A 27631-nucleotide genomic window follows, 5' to 3' on the forward strand; every position below is an offset into this window, starting at 1 on the left:
GGAGACTGTTCCAAAATGTTTATATTTGACCTAACCATTGGTTAAAAAACCCCAGCATTCATTAAATTACAACCTAGCAGGCTGGGTTCATCCCTTTCTGACCCAAATACTGTGTTGAAAATAACCCAGCATTTTTTAAGTATAACAACAGAAAACAAATGTCAAAACTGTGTACAGCACTATTAAGAGATCACTCCACTGAAGATAAATTAAAGAGGGTGTTATTTATGTGGCCTGTGAGGAAATGGCCCTGGACACAAAAAACACATGTACTGTATGTATGTGTCTTGGTCAGTGGAGCAAGACAGTCCCCATCTGATCAAACTAATAGACTTCATCAGTCTTGCTGTCCCCTTATTTCTGTCCTTTGATGTATGACATGATGAACATCCATTTGTCACAACCATAACGCCTTCAGTAATGGAATGGAGAATAAGAACACAGTGAGCGAAAGTGAAGGAAAGGCGACACAGAGACTTTAAATGAATGAATTGCTTGGGTGAGCTGGCGAGGCCAGTGATGGCTCAATAAAAGTACATCTAAGCAGGAATGATGGGTCTAGAGTTTTGTTTGTGTGAACTGAGTAAATGTGTGAGTGCACAAGAACTATGAAGAAAATACAGTGTTTAAACAGAGGGAAAGCTGAAAAGGTAAACTAGGAGATCAGGCATACACACACAGTTAAAAATCTCAAAAAGGTCTTTTATAACAGTTTTATTTTACAACAATGATTAGTGCTTGTTATCCTGCTTAATAAAAGGTCTACTTGAAAAAAAAAACATACAAGTACCTTTTCTTTAATTTGAATAGCATTAAGTCTTTATTGGGAGAGGGACCCATGACAGGAGAAAATAAATTAATGAAGAACCTCTTATTCTAATAGTTGTCAGACAGAAACTATTCTAAATAGCACAAAACGTGCTTCACTGGCTCGTCAACATATAGGGCAGGGTTCCCCAAATGTACAGAGTTTAGGTCCAACCATATTCAAACTTACCCACCTGTGTTGTCTAGCGATCATGAAGACCTTGATTAGCTTGCTCAGGTGTGTTTGATCAGGGTTGGAGCTAAACTCTGCAGTGCTCTGGCCCTCCAGGGTAAGATTTGGGGAACGATTTTTAGTGCTATATAGCACATATGTAGCGCCTGTGTTATATCACCACTTATAGCACTTCATAGGTGCTATATATAGAATTAAAAATGGTCAAGGGGACACAGGAGATGACAGACTGGAACACAGACGTAAATCAGAGGATAAAAAAATATGCACAAGGGCAGGCATGAATAAACAGACGGTTAGGGATACATAACACATACATCCAGGGGAGAGGTGGGGAAACAAAAGGGTTCACAATGAAAGTGGAGGGTGGGGAAGGAGTCCTAGGTCCAGGGGGTGTAGGACGTGGTTGAGAACGAGGAGTCCGGACAGGTTTGGCATGGAGTTTGTGGGAGACAGGCTTGGCTGAGGGCAAACGAGGAGGGGTAGTTCCAGGGGGCAGGGCTGAGGCAGGAGTAACTAAGGAACTTGGTTCCAGGATACAAAGACGACAGGAATGGGAACATACAAGGGCAAACCATGGCACAGAGCAAGGAAGAGTTCAGGGAAGACATGGAGGCTGAGGCAGGGGTCCTGGTTGGGAAACAAGGTGACAACGGGACAACAGAGGCAGCTGCTGTCTTTCCTCTTTCTCCTTCTGGGCCGGACCACAGGACTGGTGGCTGGTATAAGGGATTCCAGTGCAGCCATGGCTGGGTCCATGGGTGACGCTTTAGAAGTGGACTCCCAAGAATCCCTGCTTCTACGCTTTCAGCCTTCGCGTGCTGACAGGACAGGGCTCTCTGGAGTCACGGTAGGCAGGGCTGGGTTCTTCAAGTACATGACAGCCAGAATGCAGTCCTTAGGGACAAAAGGCAGTGGGGCAGGTGGTCTTGCCACAGTTAGGCCTCTTCACGATTTATCATGTAACATACTTGATCCACAAAGCTTAGGGGTCTCAGCATCCTCATCTCTGAGGGTTTGAGGGGTTTGTTTAGGCAGTAGTTGTAGATGGTCTTCAGTTCTGCCTCATTAAACTCAGAGTCCCTTCCAGCGGCCAGGAAGATTGCAGCGAAGAGCTACACATTGGCCTCCTCCTGGCTGAGGCTGAACAAATCTTGGGCCTGCTGGCTTCTTAGGGCAGAGAGGAAAGAGTCCATCTTGGTCTGCTGGGTTCCTTTTCTGACAGATTTTTTGTGTCAGGAACTGGTAGAAATGAACCAAAGCGCAAACCAGATGAACACCAAACAGACGTTATTAAACAAAACACAAAAACAAAAGACCTACAAGGGGGCAAAACATGGTACAAGAAAAACACAACAACAAACATAGTAGACTTAACAACTAACTTGACAAACATCACCTTTACAAAAACCTCTTCTCTTAACAAGACTTGACATGGTGGATATAACAAAACAAATCTGCACAAGACAGCCAACACAAGGGCAATAAATAAGGGAGCAAATCAAGAGTGTAACAGCTGAGAATGATGAACCAATAACAAGATGATTAACGAGGAGACGATGGGGCGGGGTCAGGAGATGAGACAAGGAAACACACAGCACACTGAAAGTGAACAATGGCTGTTTGCTTTCATACAACACATGTGGGACTGTCACAATGGTTGAATCCGATTACTATATAGTAGGCAAAAAGCAGTAGGCGAACGAATAGTGTATCCAAAACCCCAGTATAAGTAAAAGGGTAGGCGAGAATTACCGGCATTTTTGACTATTTCTCGCGAGATTTAGAGGCACGTGTACTTAAATATTGTCCAAAACTGCCTACTTACCTACAATATAGTAGGGGAAACACTACGTGAACAGAGTAGTATATCTGAAACATCAGTATTCAGAAAATTAGTAGGTGAGAAATCCTCGGATGCCCTACTGAGTCCATCCAGATTCTGAAGCAAACATAGACGGAAACTTATCTATCCTAGCTTTCCCAGGGTGCCACGGGAAAGCAAAGCAATCGTCATTTTGAGCCAGCACCCTGACTTCGTGCACAGACCCAGGATATCCCACAAAGTGCTCAGCTAATTCATGAAAGTAAAGCTGCAGAATTGCTGCAGCTGTGTTGAGATGCAGTAAATATGTAATAGTTTGTCAGAAAAATACATTTGAATAAAGCTTTGTTTCAAAAGGTATTCACTTCTATATGTTTTCATTTATTGTGATGGTTTTATTCGTTAGTTGTTTTTTATTCATGTTTCCTGTTGTTTTAAGTAAAAAAAAGAGCATTATTGCTTCACTAAAAATTTATATAATCACATGGCCTGCATTTGTCTAGTTTGTATTCAAGCACAGCTGTCATCTGACAATACATATTAAATTACAGTCTGCTTGTTTTACTCGTTTTTGTCCATTAAAAAATAATGTGTAATATAATATCGTGCATAACTTTTGGGGTGACTTGAATAGCAATGTAATTCTGGTGTATGATATCTTAGAGAGATCTTAATTATTCTTTTTTTTCTGAGTATAAAAAATCTCCAAAGGCGAGATCTTTTAGCAGCTGCCCGACCTCTCCTTTGTACAGACATTTCAACCAATGCAAACACTGACAGAGACTGATGCAATCAGGTGTTAGTCCACCTGTCCCTCATACAAACCTATACGTTTTCATGCCTGTTATTAGGTTTGTTCGAGTTCATGTACCTCTGCAAAAACCAAGAGGATGACATCAAAGTACAGTGAGAGCGATTCCAGAAATCATTATGGAGAAGTCTGATTTCGAGTCTCTCTCTCGGTATTGTGATGTCGTTCTCCTGTCGGTTCTTGTGGCTGATCTCATGGCGGTAGTGTCCATACTAACGCGAATGTACGTACTTTCTTAGCGCTCGTTAAGTAGGATTCAGCCAATCCTGACACTAGACTAGAAAAACATGTACAAGGAAGCTAGGATCATGACAACACTCATTCAAAAACTGCCGCCAGAAGAAGTGATACATCATCTTTGCAACTAGCCAATACTTCCTATGAACAACACTTTTGTGTATTGCACATAACCTTTGATCTCACCCAAGACACACCAGGCTGCTAAAGATGGTTGGCAATTCTCACAACACAGTGCTATATTCTGAAGAACCAACACACATCAAAAACCTTTAAGTACACTCTCTCAAGTTTTTACAGATTAATAAGGTTTTCTTAAGTTGTATATTATAGATTTAAACGTATGAGTAGAATTTTTGAATTTTTGCCCCACCAATTCTAATAATGATAAACATTATGTTTTTAAACTTTAAACATATGATCATAATAAGTGATCTACATACCTTTGGATTCAGGGGCCAATCTGTGCAGATTAACCCAGTCCTTTTCAATGTGAACAAAAGAGTCCTTCATTGACTCATGCTCTCTTGATCCCTTTCCCAGGCTCAATTACCTGATAGGCTGACCAATCAGTCACTCTGAAAGTGCAGAGAAATGGCTTTTTTCCTGTAATTAAAGTCTATTTAGTCTTCTCCCAGCCTCTTAATTCTCTATCGATGCCTTTCTTCAGGCATGCCATGTGTGGTCAAGTGTTTGTAGTAAGGGCTCAAAGTACAAAGTTGTTGTTGTTTAGTGAATGGAGTTAGAAAGTGGTGAAGTAGTTTGATCTGTGGGAGGAAGCCAATGTCAACAATTGCTTATTGTAGTGTTTATCAATTGTCGTATTATTTTTTTAATCATTAAATAATTATTCAACCCCTTTGCAGAAGGGTCGCAGGAGGGCTGGAGCCTATCCCAGCATTTCAAGCCGTAGGCAGGAGACACCCTGGACAGATGGCCATTGCAAGGGTAAACTAGTACTATGTTCCAAAGAAACACATCATTTTAACAAAAGAAGAACAATGGCCCCTTTTTCACGTATTCAAATTTATCTTGAATTACTGCTCCTAAACATAATGAAATGTTCCATTTGTTCAGTTTCTAGCAGCACAGTCGGTATGTGATTGTGCAAGTGGTTAACAAATGCGCTTTAAACCAAAAAATCTCTGCAGAATATCTCCCCCAAACTTTCCAGCCAATCATGTTTTTTGTCAGCAGCATGGGGGAACGTGTTAACGTGAAAGGACTCACATAAACCTAAAAAAGGCTGATAAAAAGACTTTCCTGTGTTTATTTCACTCTGACCCCTAAACCTGACCTTAGCCATCTGTGTGTGTATTTAACAAGCAACCTAAACCTCTCACACACTTAACACTCAAGCAGAAAGGTCAGACGTAGAGCACAGTTTAAGATGTAAACTGAGTGCCTCTGTGTTTTGAAGCATATTTTTTTTAGGAGGGGATTTTTAAATCCCTATTTCAGATTAATTATTTAGGGGATTTCAGATGAGTCATGTCAAATAAAAAACTTCTCACTTTCTGAATGTGACTTAATTAACTCGTTGAGTGTGAATAGCCTTTTGTCAGCAGCTGATTGGTTAATTAAATGCCTGAGTCATTTGCAAGAAAGCTGAACATCTGTTCTTTTCAATGAAAGTGATTTTCTGACCCTGTTGTGTGGTATTATTTAAAACAGTGTTACTGAATGTGATTTAATTATTTTAACAATGCATAGACTTGTTTTGGAACTTTTCTGTCAAGTTTTTTTAAATGTCAGCTTTTGGGGAAACATTTAAATCATTAAGACTTGTGATCATTTTAAGATAAGTTAGTGTTGTTTAATGCTTCGACGCACATGAAACAAAATGAAACAAATCAAAATAGCACTGTTCAGAAAATTTGAACTTTGCATCCTTAAGTGCAATTATACCAACACCATGCATTATGTGAATGGCTTTAATGGGTCTCTAATTCACCTGCTATGTGAGAATCTGTTCCACAGCCATCTAAATAACCCAAAAATGTTTGGAAAGTAGGAAAATTGAAAAATATTTTCTTTTCAGGAGTTCAAGCATAGACATCTGAAAACATAATACTAGATCACCCAAAAACAAGCTATTCAGAAAAGGAAATTGAAGGTTTTATTAGCCCTCCTTGTTTATACATTTGAATTTAAATGCTGTCACTATTTCGTAAAAACACGTACAATGAGAAACCACTATCCCTGCAAAAATTATAAATATAAACAACAGATGTAATTGCTTTACAATGCATTTGAACAGCTGGTGTAAAAGAAGATAAGATTTACAACCTCTTCGAATTATAGTAGTGTGTGTGTTAGGATGGATGTGTAACTTAAGTGTTGTGGTTAAGCTACAATACAAGAATCTAAAATCCCTAAAGCTACAAATCATATTACACTTTTATCAAGAACAGATTTATATTCATGGCATTACAATAAATGTATTCTGTTTGCACGCCATTTTACAAGCTGTAATAGCTTTTACTAAGCAAAATATTGTCCTGCAACCGGCTAGATTATGAATCATAAATCAAGCCAATGACAAATCCGAAAATAAAGCCAAATGTTTTCTACGCATTTTTTCATGTGTATAGACTGTGATTAAGTTTATCTTGAATTACTCAGTTGAATACTCGGTTCAGATTTACCATAGAAAACATCTGTTTAAGATTAAAAACATTTCAGAAAACATGTTCATCTTTCATGTGGGAACACTGGATATACAAAGCATCAACTTTTGTTGTGTGATAATAGTTTGCTAGATACATGTTTTAGTAAATAACCACAATTGTGCTTTTTCACCATTGTTATTGCCAGTGCAGTTTGATTCTATAATACAGTTATATGATGAACATAAATAAAAACAAATTAACAAATTGATACTTTTTACACACAGCTTTACAACTAGCATAAGGTAGCATGCATACCAAAGCTTTTATGCCGGCGGCCACTTTTTAAAAAAGCCAGCAGCTGGCGTTTTTTCCGTGCTGAAAGCCGGCGCTCAACAGTTTTTCTGCCCTCAGCGCTGAGCACAGAGAATTGTTAAAAAATTTAACTTTGGGTGAAAGCTCAGCCCCTCAATGTCAGTTCTCACACGGCCATCCAATCACAGTGGAGGATGGGCATGATAACAACAAAACAACCAACCGCCGCATTGTTCAACAACTGATAAACAAAGCAGAGTATCTATGCGTATGACCAAAGTAGATTATCACAGTAACCAAAGCGCTCAGCTGACAAAAGGCTGGTTTTCAGCCGCGTTTAAAAGCTTTGACCTGCGTCCGAAACCAGACCACCTACTTCCATACTATATAGTAGGGGAAGAGCGAGGTGAGTAGTATGTCCGAATTCATAGTATTCCAAAAACAGTAAGCGAACAGTATCCAGATAACCTACTACTTCCAGTTAGATTGTGCATACGACGGACACTTCACTATCCTATGATGCCTTGGGAGAGGAGTTATCCAACAAAGAAAAAGAGGCATCATCATATTAGGAAATGGCAGAAAGCGGTGATGTGGCTATATTCGTGCTCGAATGACATGACGTGATGACAATGTATGTCACGTGATGTATCAACATGGCGGATATATTAGGTCCGAATCACAAAGTTACACATATAAGGTGTAAAATTGGCATAGGTACAGAAATTGAATCAAAGTCCTTATGGTATATATTAAATAGAACTAATATTTTTCTCTTTGTCTTGGGTTGTTTGACTTAAGTAGGTTATAATTGAGGTTACTGTCTCTTTAAGACTGGATAAGCACAGACCTGCATGGTTCTGCTCTATACACTTAACCTCATGAACAAATGTTATTATTAGAAAAGGAATACGGTGGTATTTTAAAATTCTTTAGTTTGTACGTGTCCTGTCAAGAACAGAAAAAAATATGTCCCCTTGCTTTTCAAAATTCGTCTCTCCATCTATGCACTTTTGAGTACAGTATTACACACTTTTTAGTAATCACACTTTTTGTAGCCCGTTGGATAGACGAACGAATCATCCTAACATTTGCCCTTTCCGCCGTGGAAAGGGCGGAAAGCTGTGGAAAAAGTTTGTATGTATTTTTTATGTGCTGTAAAGTCACAATGGATTTTTTCACACAAATATTACATTACTTTATATAAGTGTTTATTTAATTTAAAGCAATGAGACGCATTGTACTGTGCTGGGTTTTTCCCATGCGCAGCTACATGGATATTTAAGACTACTGTACATAAATTTGCTGCAGATTTATCTATTCCCCAAGCGTTAATGTTATGCTAAGTTAACATTTTAGTGGTGGAAAAAAATAAAGCATAAATCTAGCCGATAGACCACCTCTGGTTTTGTGTACAGCTGAATGGGATTCATTACCAACATGTGGAGGGACATACAACATATGGCTGTATCTCAAAACCTAGTAAACTGCATACTGTACAAAGACAACATTTTGTTGCCTCATAGGCATGTGATCACTGGGGTTCACACAGTGCTGAGCAAAGGCTGTCTAATGAATCCATGTCTAGGTTTTGAGACAAATCACATTATGAGCATTGCACTGCTTGACTTTGTCAACACTTCTGCAGTTTCTTGGTTGGATCGGACACCGTGGGGATTGATATTTAATTGAGTAAATCCATATTGCCATTCATCACAGTTCATAAGGGATACTTTGGGAAAACCGTGAGAATTAATTTTACAATGTACAACAATGAGGTGCTTATAAATCGTACCGACAAGAATGTGACATCTTGTTTAACAGCAAGGAAGGAAAATAATAACTCTGAAAAATGATAAATATTGCATGATATGAAAAATTCCTCTTATTTAGACCACAATGTAAAAATTCCTTGTGGTATATAAATGTTTAAACATTTGAATGAATAAGTAATTTGACTAGTTAGAAGGTGCTATAAATTATAAAAATAAAGTTGTAATAACTTAAGCCCATTCAACTTATACTTATTTTTTGTATTTTATACCAATTCCTTACTAGTCAAGAAAGTTGAAATGACTTGTTAATTAAAGCTGTTTACACTTAATGGTTTAATTGCGTCAAGTATTTTTAAACAGTAAGATAATTTTTCACTTGGTTTATGTTTATAAGCAAATTCAGTTTACCCCAAATCCTGTATAAGACTGTATAAAGTTTAAATTGCATTATATTTGTGATTAAAAAAGCAAACACATTCAAAGCACTGATGCATACAGTGTGTCTTCAATGTTACAACACACAACTAGCTAAGTGATTCCATATGTTTCTCACACAAACAAAAAAGCACTGTTTTTGATTTTTGGTTGGTCATGTGTCCAAAACAGCATGTTCGATTAATTTGGTTCCGTCACAAGTAGATAAATTTTCTGTCTGGCTGTATATAATATTTATCCTCCTATGACTTTGTTGACCGTTGTTTTATTCTGGAAGATTGTCATTGTGGCACAGAAAAGTGTTAAGGTCATATTAAGTTTATGCCAATGTTTTATGCAAAATTGTTGAGCCATTTTGTATTTTTTAAAGTACAAGCAGATTGTTCCTCTACATTGGTGCCAAGATAGAAAAGCCTGAACATTTAGATGGACTTTATGAGATGTTATTTACATGTGTGTCATTTGAGGTCCTAGCAACAAAGCAGCTAGAGCCCTATAATGTTTTTTTTTCAGTTTTCTCCTTTTTATTATTTTGAACACCAAAGAAAATTAAGTTAAAATCCCCAAATAATCCCACTCCCCTTTCCAGCCACACACACACGCACGCACACACGCACACGCACATGCACGCACGCACGCACGCACACACACACACACACACACAAACACACACACACACACACACTAACCCCAAACCCTTCTGCTACTTCACATTTTCAAGAAACATCATTTTGTTCGATTTATAAGCTTGTTTCCTCATGGGGACCTCAAAATGTCCCCACAAGGTCACAAAAACACTGGTATTCCTATCTTTGTGGGGACAATTGGTCCCCACAACCTGATAATTACCAGGTACACACTAAAAACTTCACTTATGAACTCTGGAGACACCAAAGATGTATTTGATATCTTAAAAAAGTCTTATGAAATGACTTTAATCTCCTCATTCCCCTGAGAAACCTGACAACCAGGTCGTGCATATCTACTGACGTACCTGCTATGGGATCGTGGTAGGTGGAGATAGCAAAATATACTTTAACACCCAGGGTATAAAAACACAGGGGTGCGTTTGGACGTTTTTCTTTTCTCATTAAAGGAGAATCAACTTAAAATTCTCCATCATTTATAATCATACACTTACATGTAAGAGATAATTTGAAACTGTGAAGGGTCTATGTTTTTTGTAAACATCCAAAATAACATCAAATCTTTGTGTTTTTTGTCAAAATAAAAAACAGGGTGCGCTTACAGACATCTCTGTCTCCACCAACTGTCTCTTTCAAAACACAAAATTAATTGATACTGTGCGAATACCCGTCACATAAACCCTTGGTTATATCTAAAGAAATCTAAAAGCCTCAAATGTCTACTTTGAAACAAACTAATTACAATCAGAAACAAATACTGTATGAAAGTAAAGAGAGGTAATGTTTTTCCTGTCTGACCTCATTATCTCTAATGAGACCCCACCCACAGGTGGTACCCAGTTTTTATTTGGAAAATAATAGCCAACCAATACAAACGTCATCAATCCAAACACATCCAAACAATGACAAACAAAGCATAAAGTTTAATCAGATTTAAAGACTTTACTGCGTGTTGGATGATAAACATTATACACACGATGAAGATCTTCAGTTATGTCTAGACAGTGAGAAAGAGTTAGGAAGAGTTCATCTTTATCTCAGAAAGCAATGGAACTCTGCTTGCATTTTGAAGAGCGACTGAAGGAGGATATTGCATACAGTATGCGACATCCACAGACTGGAGCCTTCGCATTAAGAAACGACCATTGTTTACGCAACCTGTTTTTGAACAATTTAGACATTTAGAGTAATTCTCAGTTACATTAGCTACATCATGTTGTCCTTGATGGCAACTTTCAGTTAAGCTGTTTTTAAACTTATTTTTAGTAGCTGCTTTTTAGTACTTATTTTATGTGTGTGCTGAAATATGATTCCATACATTGTGCTATTGTTTACATGCGAGTGACGCATCGCCATTGTTTACACATCAGTGACACGATGCCATATGCGTATGACCTGTTTTTAAACAGTTTATATGCGCATACAGAAACACACGCATTAAAAAACTTTGTTAAGAACAGAAGCTACTGTAAGACATTCAGGTGATGGGCATCTGAAAACTTAATCTGAAAACAGCTTTTTATATAACTAAGCATTGCAGATGTTTATCACAGAAAATGTTCTGAATTTAGTTTATGTACATGATAGTTTATCTGAATTTAGTGTTATCAGTGATATTTGCCCATAAGTTATGTATGTAGGCTTATGTGTTACTTCTGTGTAGAATATATGTAAACAGCTGTTCATAACTATCTTACAGGTCTGTATCCCTCTCAGCTGTACTTCAACAGTACTACACTGCACATATCACAGAAACAAGAAGTGGAAAGACATATTCACACTTTTTGGACATTAAAGTTATAAGGTAACATGAGCCACATGAAGTCAGCATGCGCAGATCCAGGATTTGTCGCAACCCATGTCATAACCCAACCCATTTTTTGGGTACAATAAAGTAATAAAGTGCCAGACATGAGTATCTGCATGTTTACTGCAGTGTACTTGGGTGGACGCCAGGTATTCACAGATAGTTCTCTCTGTTCTCTCAAACACTTTTTCAGTTTAAATTGAGCTGTTGCTGCTTACTTGTGGCTGTATTAAGTCAGTTTGCAGTGCAGTTATAATACAGTATGTGCCTGGACTGGAGGTCTCACACTCACACAATGGCTCTTTTTGCTCTCAGCCAACAGGTAAAGAATTAGGAACCCATTACCTTCTTATTTTGATTTTACTCTGAAACTATTGCATGCAAGTTATCATGAGGTTTAAAGCAGAAACTGCTTTCCCTGCAACAAAAGTTTTGAATGCAAAAACATGTGCACCCAGGAGTCTTTTTTGAACAATGGAGATATGGGGTAAGAATGAGTTCAACTGAGGTGAAATCAGCAGAGACTAGAAGATATTTAAACGGCTGATGTTGTAGTCCATTTCATGAGATCTAGAGCAGGGATGGGTAACTTTGATAATGACGAGGGCCAGCATTTTTCTCTTTTACACCAAGGGGGCCAGAACCACAAGCACAATTTACATAATTCTTAATTTCCTTTATTAAGAAACCACAATATACAATTAACCTGTCTTTAAAGATTTTAACTATAAAACTTAGCAATTATGCTAATTCTAAATTAACTATTTTCAGTCGACAAGCAAATTTTAGATAAAACTTCTTAACTGCTTTAACAAGTAAGGCACTTTTAAATGAGTAGTATACTCGCCCTCAGAAAACTAAATTATTAAAAATAAATAATAAATTAATTAAAAACAAAATATAGTTAAAAAAAGTTAATAACAATGTATTTTGCCTTTCAAATCTGCAATTCTGTCCCGGGTCCAACCCGTCACCAGACCAGTGGCATTTATTTTAAATAACCCGAGACCCAATTATTGTACACGACCCGTGTCTAAGGCACGCGCGAAACTTTTAGATCCGAACCTGATAGGTTCTAGGTTCGGACCTCGGGTTTCTGGTCCCATGAAGACCTCTACTTCCTACTTCACACATGGGACTATGCTTAGTGTGATGATTCGCGGAACTTAGCGCCCCCTCCTGGTTGGGAGTATTTACGTCCTAATACAAAATCAAAATTTTTAAAGTATTTAATTAAATATAATATGGTCCTGCAGGCCGTATTAAAATTTACCACGGGCCGTGTGCGGCCCTTGGGCCACCAGTTGCCCATCCCTGATCTAGAGCAAGGAACGCAATGCTTTGGTGTGTATGCTGCACTGAATGTACTTGTATTTCTATGATAATTTCATACATGGTAAGAAAGATGGCTATTTTAGATATAGGGCCAGATTAACTAACAATTTTAGCCAATGCTCAAGCAAACTACCGTTAGGATTAACTAAAGACTCGCAGTGAAAAATTAGAGCTAAAAAGGCGTTTCAGTCAAAATCTTGTTGGACTCTTGGCACTCTTATTTACACAGAATGTTTTAAGTTACTTGATATTCTATACTGTGTTACCCTCTTCTAAAATCATGTTTTTAAGATAAAGAATTTGATATCCATCATTCAAAATTTTTTTACCCTTAACCACAAATCGCTTAGGTTACTCACGTAACCCCGGTTCCCTGAAATAACGGGAACGAAGCATTGCGTCAGTTAGCTGACGCTATGGGGGGAAACTCCTGTTTACTCCGTGACTGAAGCCTATTGGTTAACGTCTGTACAAAGTACAGACCAATGACGTTTGAACCCGCGCGCGGGAGGAACGCGTCCTTATATAAGCGCGGTTCAATCGTCAGGAGCTCATTATATTCGACTGAAGCGCGCAGCCGAATAACACTCGCTGCGTAGACGTTTGTAGCACGGCAAGAGACGCAATGCTTCGTTCCCGTTATTTCAGGGAACCGGGGTTACGTGAGTAACCTAAGCGTTCCCTTTCAATACGGTTCACTTCGCATTGCGTCAGTTAGCTGACGCTATGGGGGAACGTAATCCCATCACGCCGTGCATACACAACGTACTGAAGTGCCTTACCGGAGAGACACTGCGTGTGGCCCTATACCCGGCATATTCACAGCTTAAAAAGCAAATGTGTAAGCACCATATAAATTGTTGACGCGCACACGGTGGGGTTTTAAACGCACCGGGGGCACATAACATAGCACAAGACGGCGAGGTACCGAGCGCGCCGCGGCTGTGCGAGATAAGTAAATTCAGAGTCACGTTGGTGAGCTCGCTGAGCGCACCGTGGTGTACACATAAAACGCATGAGCGTGCATGATTGAGCCGAGAGAACCTGCGCTCGTAGGGCAGGGACGTCTAAGCTGTACAATCTGACAACGTAGACGGCGAAGACCAGCCGGCCGCGTAGCAGATATCAAATATAGATATAGATACCCCTGTAGACCAAGTTCATGAAGAAGCCAAACTCGCAGAGAGTGGGCTCTATATAGGACATAGCTCATAGAGGGGCGTGAGCCAGTGCGATGGTTTCAACGATCCATCTAAATAACCACTGTTAGCAACAGACATACGTAGTGAGTGATCTGCGAAGCTCACGAACGGCCGATCTGACTATAATATGCGGCAGAACGGTTCGTAGCGTGGGATTATACAGATACCACAATAGTGTGAACCCAGGTGCACCCTCGAGCGCATCAGGATGCATATAGGTAGTATTATAGTGCACAGATCGGTGAGCTTTCCAAGCGCGCCGTAAATGTGTATTGACTATAAATTGCACGGGCACAGGTGAACACTTGAATACATCGTGAATGCATATAGATGAATCAGAGTGTTATAATGCACAGGCCGGCAAGATTCTCGAGCGCGCCGTCATGTGTTCTGATAATAAATTGTGCGCACACGGGTGAACTCTTCAGTGCACCGTGAATGCGTGATAAATCAGTGCACAGAACGCGCCGTGAATGTGTACAAATATGATTGATGAACGTAACGGTGGGCACCCAACGCACCGTGAACGTACACAGATGAACAACAATGTACGTGTCACAAATCATAACACAGCTGGGTATACAGGTGAGCTTTCCCAAGCGCATCTTATTGTATACCAAAATGTTATAGCGTGTACATGTGAGCTTCTCAGCGCACGGTGGACGCATATAATTAAAAACCATATCGTGCATACAGGTGAGCTAATGGGCGCACCTTTAATGCAACAAACCTCAGTAGTGCGAAGCAGGGTGTCGAAGCTGTAAACTGACAACGTGGACGGCGGGGACCAGCCGGCCGTGTCACAATTGTCAAATGAGAAACCTCTAAGACCATGCCCATGCTCTAAGACAAGTGAGCATAATTGTCACGGGAGGTGATAACGTCAACGATCCATAAATAGCCTGTATTGACAGGTGCTCTAGTGAGTGATCTGTGACGCAGATGAACAGCTGATCGTCTGATGTACGTCAGACGTATGTGTCATCCAGGACCTTGGACAGTTCCAGAGCGCTGTGCCTCGGGCACCGTCCGCATCTGAGAAATGACAGGCTTATGAATAAAGTGAATGGCCAGCCGTAAAAGCATGGTTCGCTGTTACCGCCGCCGTCCGCATCTGAGAGATGACAGGCTTGTGAATTAAATGAATGGTCGGTCGTAAAAGCGTGGTTCGCTGTTATCACGGCCACATAGATATAGGTAGGGGAGAGAGCCGCCGTGCCTCTGTAGTGAGGAGAAAAGTGTTCCACCCACGATTCGCGGGGGGTATTGACTTTCAAATGTCACTAGACAGAATGGATCAGACTTTGCATAAGGACGCCTCGTGAAAGGGGTCCTAGCAGCTTGTGTCAATGTGTCATAAGGCACGTAATGTAGGTCGTGTCCCACGGATGCCATCTCCGCACGCCCCTCGTAATGGGTTAATATTGGTAGTTTAAGCATGAGATGCGTATCACTCTGATTGAACATAGCTTATAAAGCGATGCAATGAGTTTATAAAGGAGATGACTCGTCAGCTTGTTCAGGGGGCGAGATCTCAGTCTGGTTCGGTAAATAATGAAACCACCGTAGATTGCCCGACCGCATTATCACAATAACACGGTCGAGAGTGCTGCAGTGCTAAATCATCCTCTTAATGTACCGTATTCACAGTACAAGGTGATTTATATGAGACAAACGGCGTTCCACGCGCCGAAGGCTGATTGCCGTCGTAAAGCGTGTTCAACCCACAGCAAATGCTGGGCTAGCTCGTAATGACAGCACTTCATGCAGCAGTGTGTAACTTAAGCAAGCTTCCCGGCCGTCAGCTCGGGGCGGGACCTTTGCTTAGTCAAACTGAAGTGGACTTATGAACAATGCCACGATATTCAGCTTTCTGAGGCTCGTTAGAGGGGTACGTGCGCCCGTCTTAAACGAGATGCCGCGCGCGTCTGACTGTGCGCGCGCTTTAAGCTTTGAAACTTATTGTGGCGGGTAGCAAGCTCACTTGAGGTTGATATTACCCTTAATATCTCCGAGTATTGGAGCGGAGGTGTGAGCGTCTTCGGATCCGCTAATATAAATCAGCTATATGGCCGAAAAACGTCATAAACCGCTTGGCTGTAAGCCTTTGAGTGGCCGTCCGGAGAGGGCGCGATTCAAACGCTTGGAGCCATGCAAAAGTCTGAGGCTGTCCTTCCTCTAGGAAGAGAGAATAACAGCCGTAAGACCGTGCTCGTTTGCGCCATCAGCATCGTAGCGGAGAAACTGAGGTGGGCTGCGAGCGAATTTGGCAGAAAGGTGTTAGAGACACCGTACAGTCGTGGGGTGTCAATACACAGTATATAGCCAAACCGGGTTTTTTCGGCTAGCGTCGATAGAATTATGGACAGCGGGCCGTGTGTGCGTATTACTGATTGCTTGTCAGTAAGGCGATAAGTGTTTAGAGACACCGTACAACCGTGGGTGTCAATACACAGTATAGTAAGCAAGGAAATTACTCTTTTTAGAGGAATTAAATACCGTTCGCCACTATAGTGAGGTCGCATAGCCGACAGTATTACATATGTTTGGATAAACAGCACACAGAAAACATTTCAGGGCAGTCCAGCCGAGGCGCGACATAACCCCTTTTCCCCAGACAGTTTCGTTCTCTGTTGATGCAGCTATGCTGCGGAGACCAGAGCTCAGCCGTTCAGGTGCACAAGCCTCAGTAGTGACGGTGACCGAACGGCTCACGGAGCAGGGTAGTATGTCTAGGTAGTTCAATGTCAGACTGAACCCATCGCAGAGAGGAAGTCTGCCGCGAGGCCCGCGGTTTTGCCGTTTATTAAAAGGGCAGAAAAACCGGGTATATATATATATAAGAATGTACCAATATTCAGCGCACTGATATAGGACGGGACTGAATAAAGGGAGGTATTCGGGCCTCAGTATATTATAAACAAATTCGTTCTGCCTCTGATTCCGTCTAAACCAGAGAGAAATTACCAGGCAGACGAAAAATGAGCTATCTGAAGTGAGATCGGCTCAGGCCAGTAAAGCTCTATAATAAGTGTTTTAGCGCTCCAATAGAGGCGTGTCCGCCTTATCGAGCAGACGAATGAGATCGTGCCGCTCCAGGAGGGGAGGGGCATGAAGCTCTCTTATAATGAGTGTTCTTGGTGCTCCAATAGCGGCGAATCGGCCCTATCGAGCAGACGAATGAGATCGCACCGCTCCAGGAGGGGAGGGGCATGAAGCTCTGTAATCGTTGAACACTGGACAGCTGCATTTAGAGGCAGCGAGCCGTAATACCGCGTGCTAGCTAAGCCGTTAAGAGACCTCACCACTGTGGGGAAAGGAGCGAGGGACTCCGCGAGCGTGGAGCACGAGTGGCTGTGCTACGACAGAGACAGGGGCAGACCGCCCGTGTTTGCTTGTCGTATGCATCTATCCAGGTCTACGGTTCCCCGCTTGTTCATCTCAACAAGAGAGGAACGGCAGAGGGGAGCAGCAGCACAGACAGAACAGCCATGCGTCGTGACGGTATCACCCGATGCACTCGGGGGATTAATATATGTGCCAGAGATCTCGCCACTGAATGTGTGAGGAGCGAAGGGACTCTGTAAGCATGAACGGTTGCGGTGTGACAGAACACAGGGGGGGTTAGTCCGTGTGTGCTTGTCTATGCATCCATCTAGTCTCATGGCTCGCCGTGTGTTCATCCCGGCGAGAGAGGAACAGCAGGGGGAGCACGAAACATGGATAAGACAACCAAAGCATAAGCGCGGTCCCGGCGTGGGAGGTGCCAGACCGGTAACGCGCTCGGAGGAAATTCATAGCAGAGAGGCTCACCGAGCCGCTGTGCTGGACGCTATTACAACAGCGCCTGCTCTTTTAGCTTATAGCTTTATATTAAAAATATTGATCTTACCGGGCGGCCGCAGGGGAGACCTCGTCAGGCGTGGGTCCGCTGCACAGGGCTCGAACCACGGCAAGCGAAGGCTATCTTCGGTTCTCGGCCGGAAAGCGGCAGGGGAAGACGCTAGACCTGGACTCTGCTATCTTCGGTTCTCAGCCGGAAAACGGCAGGGGAAGACGCTAGGCCTGGACTCCGCTGCAGGGCTTTTGTCAACGGCGAGGTAAGGCTTCTTCTTTTTCTTCGGAGCAGCGAGAGGTTCGCGCTGAAGGAGAAAATAATGAGCTCCTGACGATTGAACCGCGCTTATATAAGGACGCGTTCCTCCCGCGCGCGGGTTCAAACGTCATTGGTCTGTACTTTGTACAGACGTTAACCAATAGGCTTCAGTCACGGAGTAAACAGGAGTTTCCCCCCATAGCGTCAGCTAACTGACGCAATGCGAAGTGAACCGTATTGAAAGGGAACCAGTTAAACGGGTCAATTTTTGAAATAGAGATTCTTCTTAGAGATCATCTGAAGGACGAATAAATAAGCTTTCCATTAATTTATGTATTGTTAGGATATTTGGCTGAGATAAAACCTGGAGTCAGAGGTTACGAAAAAATCTAAATATTAAGAAAATGGACGATAAAGTTGTTCAAAGTCCTTAGCAATTGCATCCACTAACAAAAATAAAACTTTTGATACGTTCCTCTGTGATTACGAGCCAAGAACCACTTTTAGTGTTATTTATACCGTTTGTTTTTAGAGTGTAATGATTTTTGGCATAAAAGAAACATCAATAATTTTGACACATAAAATGTTGGCTTTTTCTACAAATATCACATTTTGTAGAAATAAGGGTCAGAATTATTTTTGAGCTTGAATTTTTAACTATAAGGTGCCTGTTTACCTTAGGGGCCAATCACACCAAAACCGTTTATGGCAGTTGCAGGCACCTTTTTTGAATGATATTCTATGTGCAGGGAGCGTTTGCGCGCTGTTTATGCTCGCCGAGCGAGCGCCTTGCGTTTTTTTCCGCCAGCCGCAGCACTCCTTTTGAAGGAGCGCTGAGAGCAGAGAAGCGCCCGACGTCATTTGCGTCTTTCCATTGTCTAATCGAATGAGGGGAGAGGTGGGCCTTAAGTTATGGTGAGGGAAATTTACAGTTGCTTTGAAGAACCAGACTCCCCTCGCTCATATCAATACAAAACTTTTTTTTTTTTTAAAGGCAGTGCATCACGCCTTGTGTTTCCAAGCGTTTAAAGCGCGTTTGGTGTGATTAGCCTCTTCAGTAATTATACTTTTCCTTTTTGTAATTTAATTTTGCTTGTAGGATAGAATATCAAGTAACATTCTGTTTGAATAAGTATTTCAACTGACATGCCTTTTTAGCTCTAATTTGTCATTGCATATCTTAAAAAACATCACCGGTGATTGGCTGTCTAGAATAGCAGGGATCTATAAACATATTGGGATTTCCAACTCAACTTATGTCCTTATAGAAACAGGCACACAGCATACTGATACACAGAGGGGTCTTTTCTTTTCCCCACCCCACTGGTCACTTCCCAACCCTAGCCATTTTAGCTGTAGGCGGACAACAGGTTTTATCGGTAAATCAATATTAGTGCTGCAGAATTTTACTTTTAATTTTCACCCTGCTGCCTACTGATGGAAATTACAGAGTCAATGAATGAAAGACTCAACTGAACTTTCCAGTAGCCAGTGAGATTTACTACATTGCTTGTGAGGCTAAACTATGTTGTACAGCCAAATCGAACTTTTCGGGCCAGGCAAAGTAGAAAATAATTCAATCAATATGCAAAACTTGCAAGTATTTGTTTTGTTTTTCACAACATGGCAGAGCACTGTACACATGGGGCACGTAAGTAACGTTCCATGAAGTAAGCCCATTGTAGATCCCCCAAGCCCCCAACAGCCGACTGGGGCAGCTGACTATTATACAAGACTGATGAAATGGCTTTCATATAAAGGCACCAAGGCTCCAAAGATGACCACCTCATGGCTTCTGCTTGCTTGCCACTGCCCTGCACTGTACAAGTGGAAATTATTTTCACAGAGGGGTCCAGAAATTCTGGTTAGATGGGAACATGAAGAGGAGAGGCAGCTGTGGGTTGACATCAGACATCAGTTACAGTACATGACAAACTGTGAAATGGACAGTCATTGTTGCTGATTTTAATGTAGGGTTATTAGAAAACTTAACACAAAGTAAATTAAAACATTTGATTAATTCAGTTCAGCCTGTATGCTTACTGGTGGGTGACTAAAGGCCTTGGAATATTTTAGATTTTGATTCAACTGTGCGGGTAAGCTTAGGTCAAAGGCTGTAATTTTGTAGTAGACTAATGGTTTTTATGCACACAAGGGTCAGTGAAAATCCTGAGGCAGACTATTGGCATAGTGCTTCAAGAGCCTGTATTGTATTAATGATTAAAATCTTATAGTCTCTTGGATTCTGCATCAAAAACTGTTAATATCCACATCATTGTATGACATAATTAAAACCAAATGTCCTTACTGCTTTTGGCAGGGCTGTCTACAGCTGTAGTGTGTCCCACAACAGCCAACCCCAGACCTCGATGAGTTATAGAGTGGTCAATACCCATGTGGTTCATTTCTGAATCTCTTTAAGGTTGTGGGGTGGTCTCAGCTGTGCCTCTGATGTGTTTAACTTCATTTCCTGTGAGGGAAGCAATGATGATAGAGAAAAGAAAAAGTCTAATTGATTATTGTGTAAACGTACGCTTTTTGTGTAGTGATGCTCAAACATTTATCGTCTCAGAAGGGTTAAGGGTACAGTGAAAATAAAAGGGTGTTGTTTCACCCCGAAGATCAAAACAAAGTTTTGGTTTGAAATGCCAAGCGCACAAAGCAAACATCTTATAAGGTTCCTTGGATCTTATGCAAATTATTTAGTTACCATGAAAAGGTCCAATCTGGAAATAAAACTGTAATGTGCATAAAACTCCTATTACTGTATGTAATCATTTTAATCTTTTCAGTTTTTCTCAAACTCTTTCAAACAAAAATGCTTTTATTTTTTCTTTAAATCTAAGTTGCTTGTGCTTGTACTTGCGCTTGCATGTTCTATGAGCTTAGAAACATGTTTGGTGATATTTTCTGACCCTGTGCTGCCTAAAGGTTCGAAAGTTAAAGCCACAACTTTTTGTAAATATGTGTAGTATTATTATGAGGCCACTGATTGTAAAAATACCTGTTGTATGAACTAATATCTATAACAATATCCTACATTAATTAATGACCAGTTGACTTCATATCTAGCTGAACATAACCCTCATCTCCCTCAGTACTGGAATTTGTTTATATTTTGTTATTATTTGGCTATGATTCATATTCTTTGTTTGAAGGCTATTTCACAGCCCATAACAATGTCCTTTATAAGATATTGAGCTGTATCATAAGAGTACTGTGGTTTTTTTTTTTTTGTTATGGTTAAGCTTTTCATTCTGCATTAAAACATAAAGTTCTTATAATGATGCTGTTTGCATTAAACACATTCTTTACTCATTTGTTCTTCTCTTTGTGTTACTCACCAGAGGACAACAGAGCTAATGTTCAATATATAGAGGACATCTGGTGTGAAGACACTGAAAAATCAACAGGATATTTTGATAATCTCTAATAGGTAATGTCCTTGTTTTTGCAAAGACGATGTGCTAATACTTTGATAACCTGCTAAACTGTGAATGTTTTCTTCAGCTAAATGCTTACCTCATTTTCTGGCTCACTGTCACTTTCCTCTGAATGCAGCCTCACATAACTGCTCAAATTACTGAAAAGTTATTATTATTTTTATTTTTAATCTTGCACAGGGGTCACAAATACAAAGTACTGGTTTGATGCAGTAAGTCAGGGGTGCCCAACCCTGCTCCTGGAGGGCTACCGTCCTGCAGACTTCAGTTCCAACCCAGCTGTCTGTAATTATCAAGCAACCCTGAACACATTGATTAGCTGCTTCAGCTGTGTTTGATTGGGGTTGGAGCTAAAATCTGCAGGACGGTAGCCCTCCAGGAACAGGGTTGGGCACCCCTGCAGTAAGCAATTATTATAGAGGTTGTATTTGTGACTTAATATTTTAAGGATAAAAATTATTAAATATTTTGTGCCAGATACAGTAAATTGCAAGCTAACAAAATATAATGTACCGCTTTTAATGCAAACATAATTACTTATCCCTTTGTCACATATTGGTAAATTATTGAGAGTCAAGTCATCATATCTTTTTGATGACTTGACTCTCAATAATTTGACAAGCTTGATACAGCACAAAGGAAGTAATGTGCCATATGGGCATATGGCACATTACTTCCTATGTGTTGTATCAAGCTTGCCAGTTCACAATTCAGATTACTCTGCATGCTCTTCATCCAAGCTTAAATTACATTAGCAGATAAAGGTTATGTTTCTTATACGTTAGCTAAAAACATTTGTACATGTCAAGCTGTTTGTTACTCTGCTATTACTTTAATATCAATAAATCAATTAAAAGTTTTTCTCATGCAAAGTCATATACCTGTTTCTTCATGTCCACATGTTGTAAATTTATAGACTTTTAAAATGTAAAAATTTTAACTCTAGGGGAGCTGGAAAATGAGCCTATTAAAAAAAAACCTTTAACAGCAACAATATAAAACAAAGCAAATGCAATGAAGAACCTGGATACACCATTGCCCATGTCTTTGGCAGACCCTGAAGTTGGGCTCATAAGATGACCAGATCATTTACAATTTTACAATTGCATTTATGTAAAAACATGTTACTGTAAACTTGGCCTTAACTCAATGATCGTGAATCATCCATATCCAAGCCCAGCAATTCACATCCATCCATTGTCCAGTCTTCCCCAATGAGCTTACATTTTACCCAGCAGAGTAGAACTGTAACTCTATTTTTCAACAACATTAATATCTCCTAAATCTTTGCTCTGTTGCCAAATCAGCCAATCTTTTCTAATAACTTGAAGGGACACTCCTAAACCCGATGTCATCATTTATCACCAAACCAAACAAATTTACCTTGATCTTCCCCTTCTGATAATTCTATTGCAGTGATTTTTGGCAACTATGGTGAGCATTGATTCATCTTGTTCTTTTTTGCAGACATGAAGGAACCAAATCTGGTACTGGTTAGCCATCTTCTGCTTTGTAGGCTTCTGGCGACATCTCAGCAGTTGTTCTCATGCCTTGTTTTGGCTTTATAACCTGAACCAGAGTAACACTGTTGAATGAAACCATGTTGTGGCCTTCATGTGATATTGTTTTATCTGAGTGGGATCAATAAAAGAAATTAGAACATGTTTTATGCATATGATTAAGAAAAGGTAGGAAAAGAAGACAAAGGGTCTTTGTTTGCAAAAATACAAGAAAAAAAAACTTAAATCATACACTGTCCAGCATATGTTTGTAACATGCAGTCCTAAACATGATGTTAAGCCCAGATGTAAGTGCAGGTATGATAATAACAATGATGATAATTATTACATTTACAGGCATTTACTCTGCCCCCTCTTCCAGGTATTAATAAAGAGATGGCATCCACCACTCATTCAGGTTTTGTGCTGACTGTAACGTTCAATCGACACTCACTCAACATTGTGTCAATGACATGACACCAGGGGTTCCTATACTAAGTTGCACAAGCTCAAATAAAAAAGCTCTTAAAAAAGTAAGGTGCCCCCAAATCAGGGAAATAAAGCCTTCCAGGGTAGTCAAGGAGGTCTTCCTACAATACTAGTTAAATGACCATCGAGCACAGAAACTAAGACACTTGGAAATATTACTAACTGAAATGAGAGAAGAACACTATGGAGGACGCACCCTGCCAAGGGAGGTAATCTGCGACAACTGTCTCATCAAGCATGTCAGACCAACAGAGCGCTAGACATGGCTAAAGGCAGGCCACCTAGGGGAGTACATCAGTTACCAGAAGGGAACTTATCAATGAAAAGCCACTGCATGCAGGTTATAGAATCTTGCAAATGTATTGGGAGAAGCCCAACCCACAGCCCAACAAATGTCAACCTTGTTCCAGTGCCCATGAAGAAGTAATACCCCTAGTGAAAGGTGCTCTGACTTCAAGAGAGGATGAGAGATCTTAGGAAAGGTATGCAATGGTAATTGTGACCTTCAATGTGAGCAAATTCACCCTGGTTGACATTACAGCTGTCTTGCTGTCCGAGCAAACCAGCACGTGCTTGCCCTAGATGAGAGGTAGAAAACACCCCAGGATGACAGCCAGTTCAGATATTTGATATGCCAGTCCAGGCATCCATCGACCCAATACTGCATGCCGGTTGCACACTGCACTCCAGCCAAACTATGAAGCGTCCATTTTAACTAATTGAAATCTGTCTGATCGGTACTCCAGCTTTAAGGGAAAGACCGACCATTGGCTGAGGGTGCGTCATCATAGCCTGGTATTGTCACGGTAGGAAATCCACTGTTTCCTCCGTGTCATGTGTATGTGTGTTTGTTTGTTCACTCACCCTCTGCCATGTGCTCGTTAGAGCGATCCCCTTCACCTGTGTGTTGATTGTCTCGCTCCAGCTGTTCATCAATACATCACCTCCATAAATACTCACCTGACTTTCTGTTCCCTGCCAGATTCTTTCATTGTGTTCGGTCCCGTGTTGTTTGGTTGTCTCGTGTCGCTTCGGATTACTGTTACAGTTGGATGTGTATTGTCGTCGTCTTCGTGTGGATGTTCCCGTGTTCAGCCTGGATTTCACCACTGCTCACCACTCCACCAACGTCGCACTCAATACTCTCTACACCAACTTCCACCGTAGTCTTCGCCACCATTGTCAGCAACACCAACACCGGACTGTGTCTTCCGCATTTGACTCTTAATACTCTCTCTCTGTTTATATTTAATAAACATTGTTGAATTTTCCCCTGCAGTTGTTTCCACTCCTTACGTGTCATTACAGAAGAATCTGGCCAAACATGGAAGCAGCGGGGGAACAACCCATTTCCACGTTGGAGGAATTTCTCCAGCGATCATTGGCCAGGATGGATCATCAGGACAAAGCAATCGATGAGATGCGGAAGGCCGTCCATGCAATGGTGGCGAAAGTTTCCGAGCTTTCCCAGCGATCTCCACACACCACGCTACCCACTGCGCCACCCACGCCGCCCGCATCATCTTCACCTCCAGGGGGTAGTTCTTTTCTGGAGCCCCGACTACCGATCCCAGAGAAATATTCTGGTGATCCTAATTATTATCGTGTATTCCTGTCACATTGCTCTCTTCATTTCGCCCAACAGCCCCGGTCATTTTTTTTGGAGGAGACTAAGGTCGCATTCACCCTATCTCTGGGCCGGGAAGGAGGCCGCCCGTCTCCTCACGGAGCTTCGACAGGAGGAGCGGTCGGTCTCGGACTATGCCATCGAGTTCCGGACCCTGGCGGCAGAGTGCAGGTGGAACGAGGAGGCGCAGTGGGATCATTTCCTGCATGGGTTGCCGGATCGGATCCAGCGAGAGATCGTTACGGCGGAGTTACCAACGACGCTTAATGGACTGGAGGTTTCCCATCTGCCCAACAAAGTCTCCGTCGGCGGTCTCTCAGATCCGGAGCCCATGCAGGTGGGTCGAGCTCGGTTACCCTGGGAGGAATCGGCGGAGATCCCTCGGACTATGTATGTACTGCGGTGAGCCGGGTCATCAGTGTCAACGATGCCCGGTAAAAGACCAAGCCCGGTAGTAAGACGGAGGCTACTATCGGGCGGGATCTCTGCCAGCAAGACCTCGACATCATCCACTCTCCTTCCGGTGAGGCTACGGTGGTCCACCAAGTCTCACTCAGGTCACGCACTTCTGGATTCGGGGGCGGAGGGTAACTTCATCGACAGCTCACTTGTACGTAAGCTCCAGTTACCGTTCATTCCACTCACCCACCAGATTGCGCCCTTCGCCCTCAACGGGCATCAACTTCCCACCATCAAGCACACTACTGCACCCATCACACTCATCACCTCTGGCAACCACACTGAGACCATTTCATTTTTCATTACTGACACTGCTCTCTCCCCCATTGTTCTCGGACATCCTTGGCTCCATTCCCATAACCCCACTGTTGAAAGGAAACTGGGTTCTGTTACCAGCTGGAGCGAGGAGTGTCATAAGTCCTGTCTTGTGTCTGCCTGTTTAACTGTTTCTGAGTCCTTGTTTCAGGGGGAAGCAGTGGATTTGTCTAACGTGCCCGCGGAGTACCACGACCTGAAGGCGGTGTTCAGTAAGTCTCGGGCTGATTCTCTTCCTCCGCATCGTCCCTATGACTGTGCGATAGAGTTATTGCCAGGTACGTTTCCGCCTAAGGGCAAGTTATACTCTCTGTCAGTTCCTGAGATGGAGGCCATGGAGAAATATATTTCTGATTCTCTGGCAACTGGGTTCATTCGCCCTTCCTCTTCTCCAGCGGGGGCGGGGTTCTTTTTTGTGGGTAAGAAGGACGGATCCTTGCGACCTTGTATTGACTACTGAGGGTTGAACAACATTACGGTAAAGAATACCTATCCTTTGCCGTTAATGTCTTCTGCCTTCGAGAGGTTGCAGGGAGCAACGATTTTGGTGGCCTGGTATGGCTCGTGACGTCCACGACTTTGTCTTGGCTTGTTCGGTTTGTGCCACTGGTAAGACTTCCAATCGACCTCCTGATGGGTTACTCTTACCGTTGTCTGTCCCTTCGAGACCCTGGTCCCATATATCGCTAGATTTCATTACCACCCTCCCACCCTCTAAGGTTAATACGGTGATTTTAACCGTAGTGGACCGGTTCTCGAAGGCGACTCATTTCATTCCCTTGCCCAAATTACCATCAGCCAAGGAAACAGGTAGCTGTCATTGACCACGTCTTCCGGATACATGGCCTCCCGACAGACGTGGTCTCTGACAGGGGTCCCCAATTTGTGTCCAAATTTTGGCGAGAATTTTGTAAACTGCTAGGAGCGACTGTTAGTCTTTCATCCGGGTTCCATCCCCAGAGCAATGGTCAAACCGAACGAGCCAACCAGGATGTCGAAAGGGTGTTACGATGTTTGGTTTCCAAGAATCCTTCGTCCTGGTGTCAGCAACTCTCAATTGTGGAGTACGCACACAATTCTCTGCCAGTGTCATCTACGGGCATGTCTCCATTTAAGTGTAGTTTAGGGTACCAACCACCTAATTTTGTCAGTACGGAATCCGAGGTGTCGGTCCCCTCCGCACACGCACTAGTCCAGAGGTGTCGCTTCGGATTACTGTTACAGTTGGATGTGTATTGTCGTCGTCTTCGTGTGGATGTTCCCGTGTTCAGCCTGGATTTCACCACTGCTCACCACTCCACCAATGTCGCACTCAATACTCTCTACACCAACTTCCACCGTAGTCTTCGCCACCATTGTCAGCAACACCAACAACGGACTGTGTCTTCCGCATTTGACTCTTAATACTCTCTCTCTGTTTATATTTAATAAACATTGTTGAATTTTCCCCTGCAGTTGTTTCCACTCCTTACGTGTCATTACAGGTATAACCAGACTCTCGTACATTCATTTCATTTGTACAGAGAGTCTGGCCACGCTCCATAGCAAAGCGTTACTTCAGTTAAGGAGGGTCCATTGTTGAAGTTTAAAACTATTGGATATGCCCAGAGTCACTCAGGATCTGCCAAAGCCAATCGCTAACATGTGGTCGTGACGTATATCATGCACCGAAACCGTCCGGAAACAACAAGTCAGAATAATCAGA

Source organism: Paramisgurnus dabryanus, chromosome 5 (genome assembly GCF_030506205.2).
Source record: "Paramisgurnus dabryanus chromosome 5, PD_genome_1.1, whole genome shotgun sequence".
Taxonomy (NCBI): domain Eukaryota; kingdom Metazoa; phylum Chordata; class Actinopteri; order Cypriniformes; family Cobitidae; genus Paramisgurnus; species Paramisgurnus dabryanus.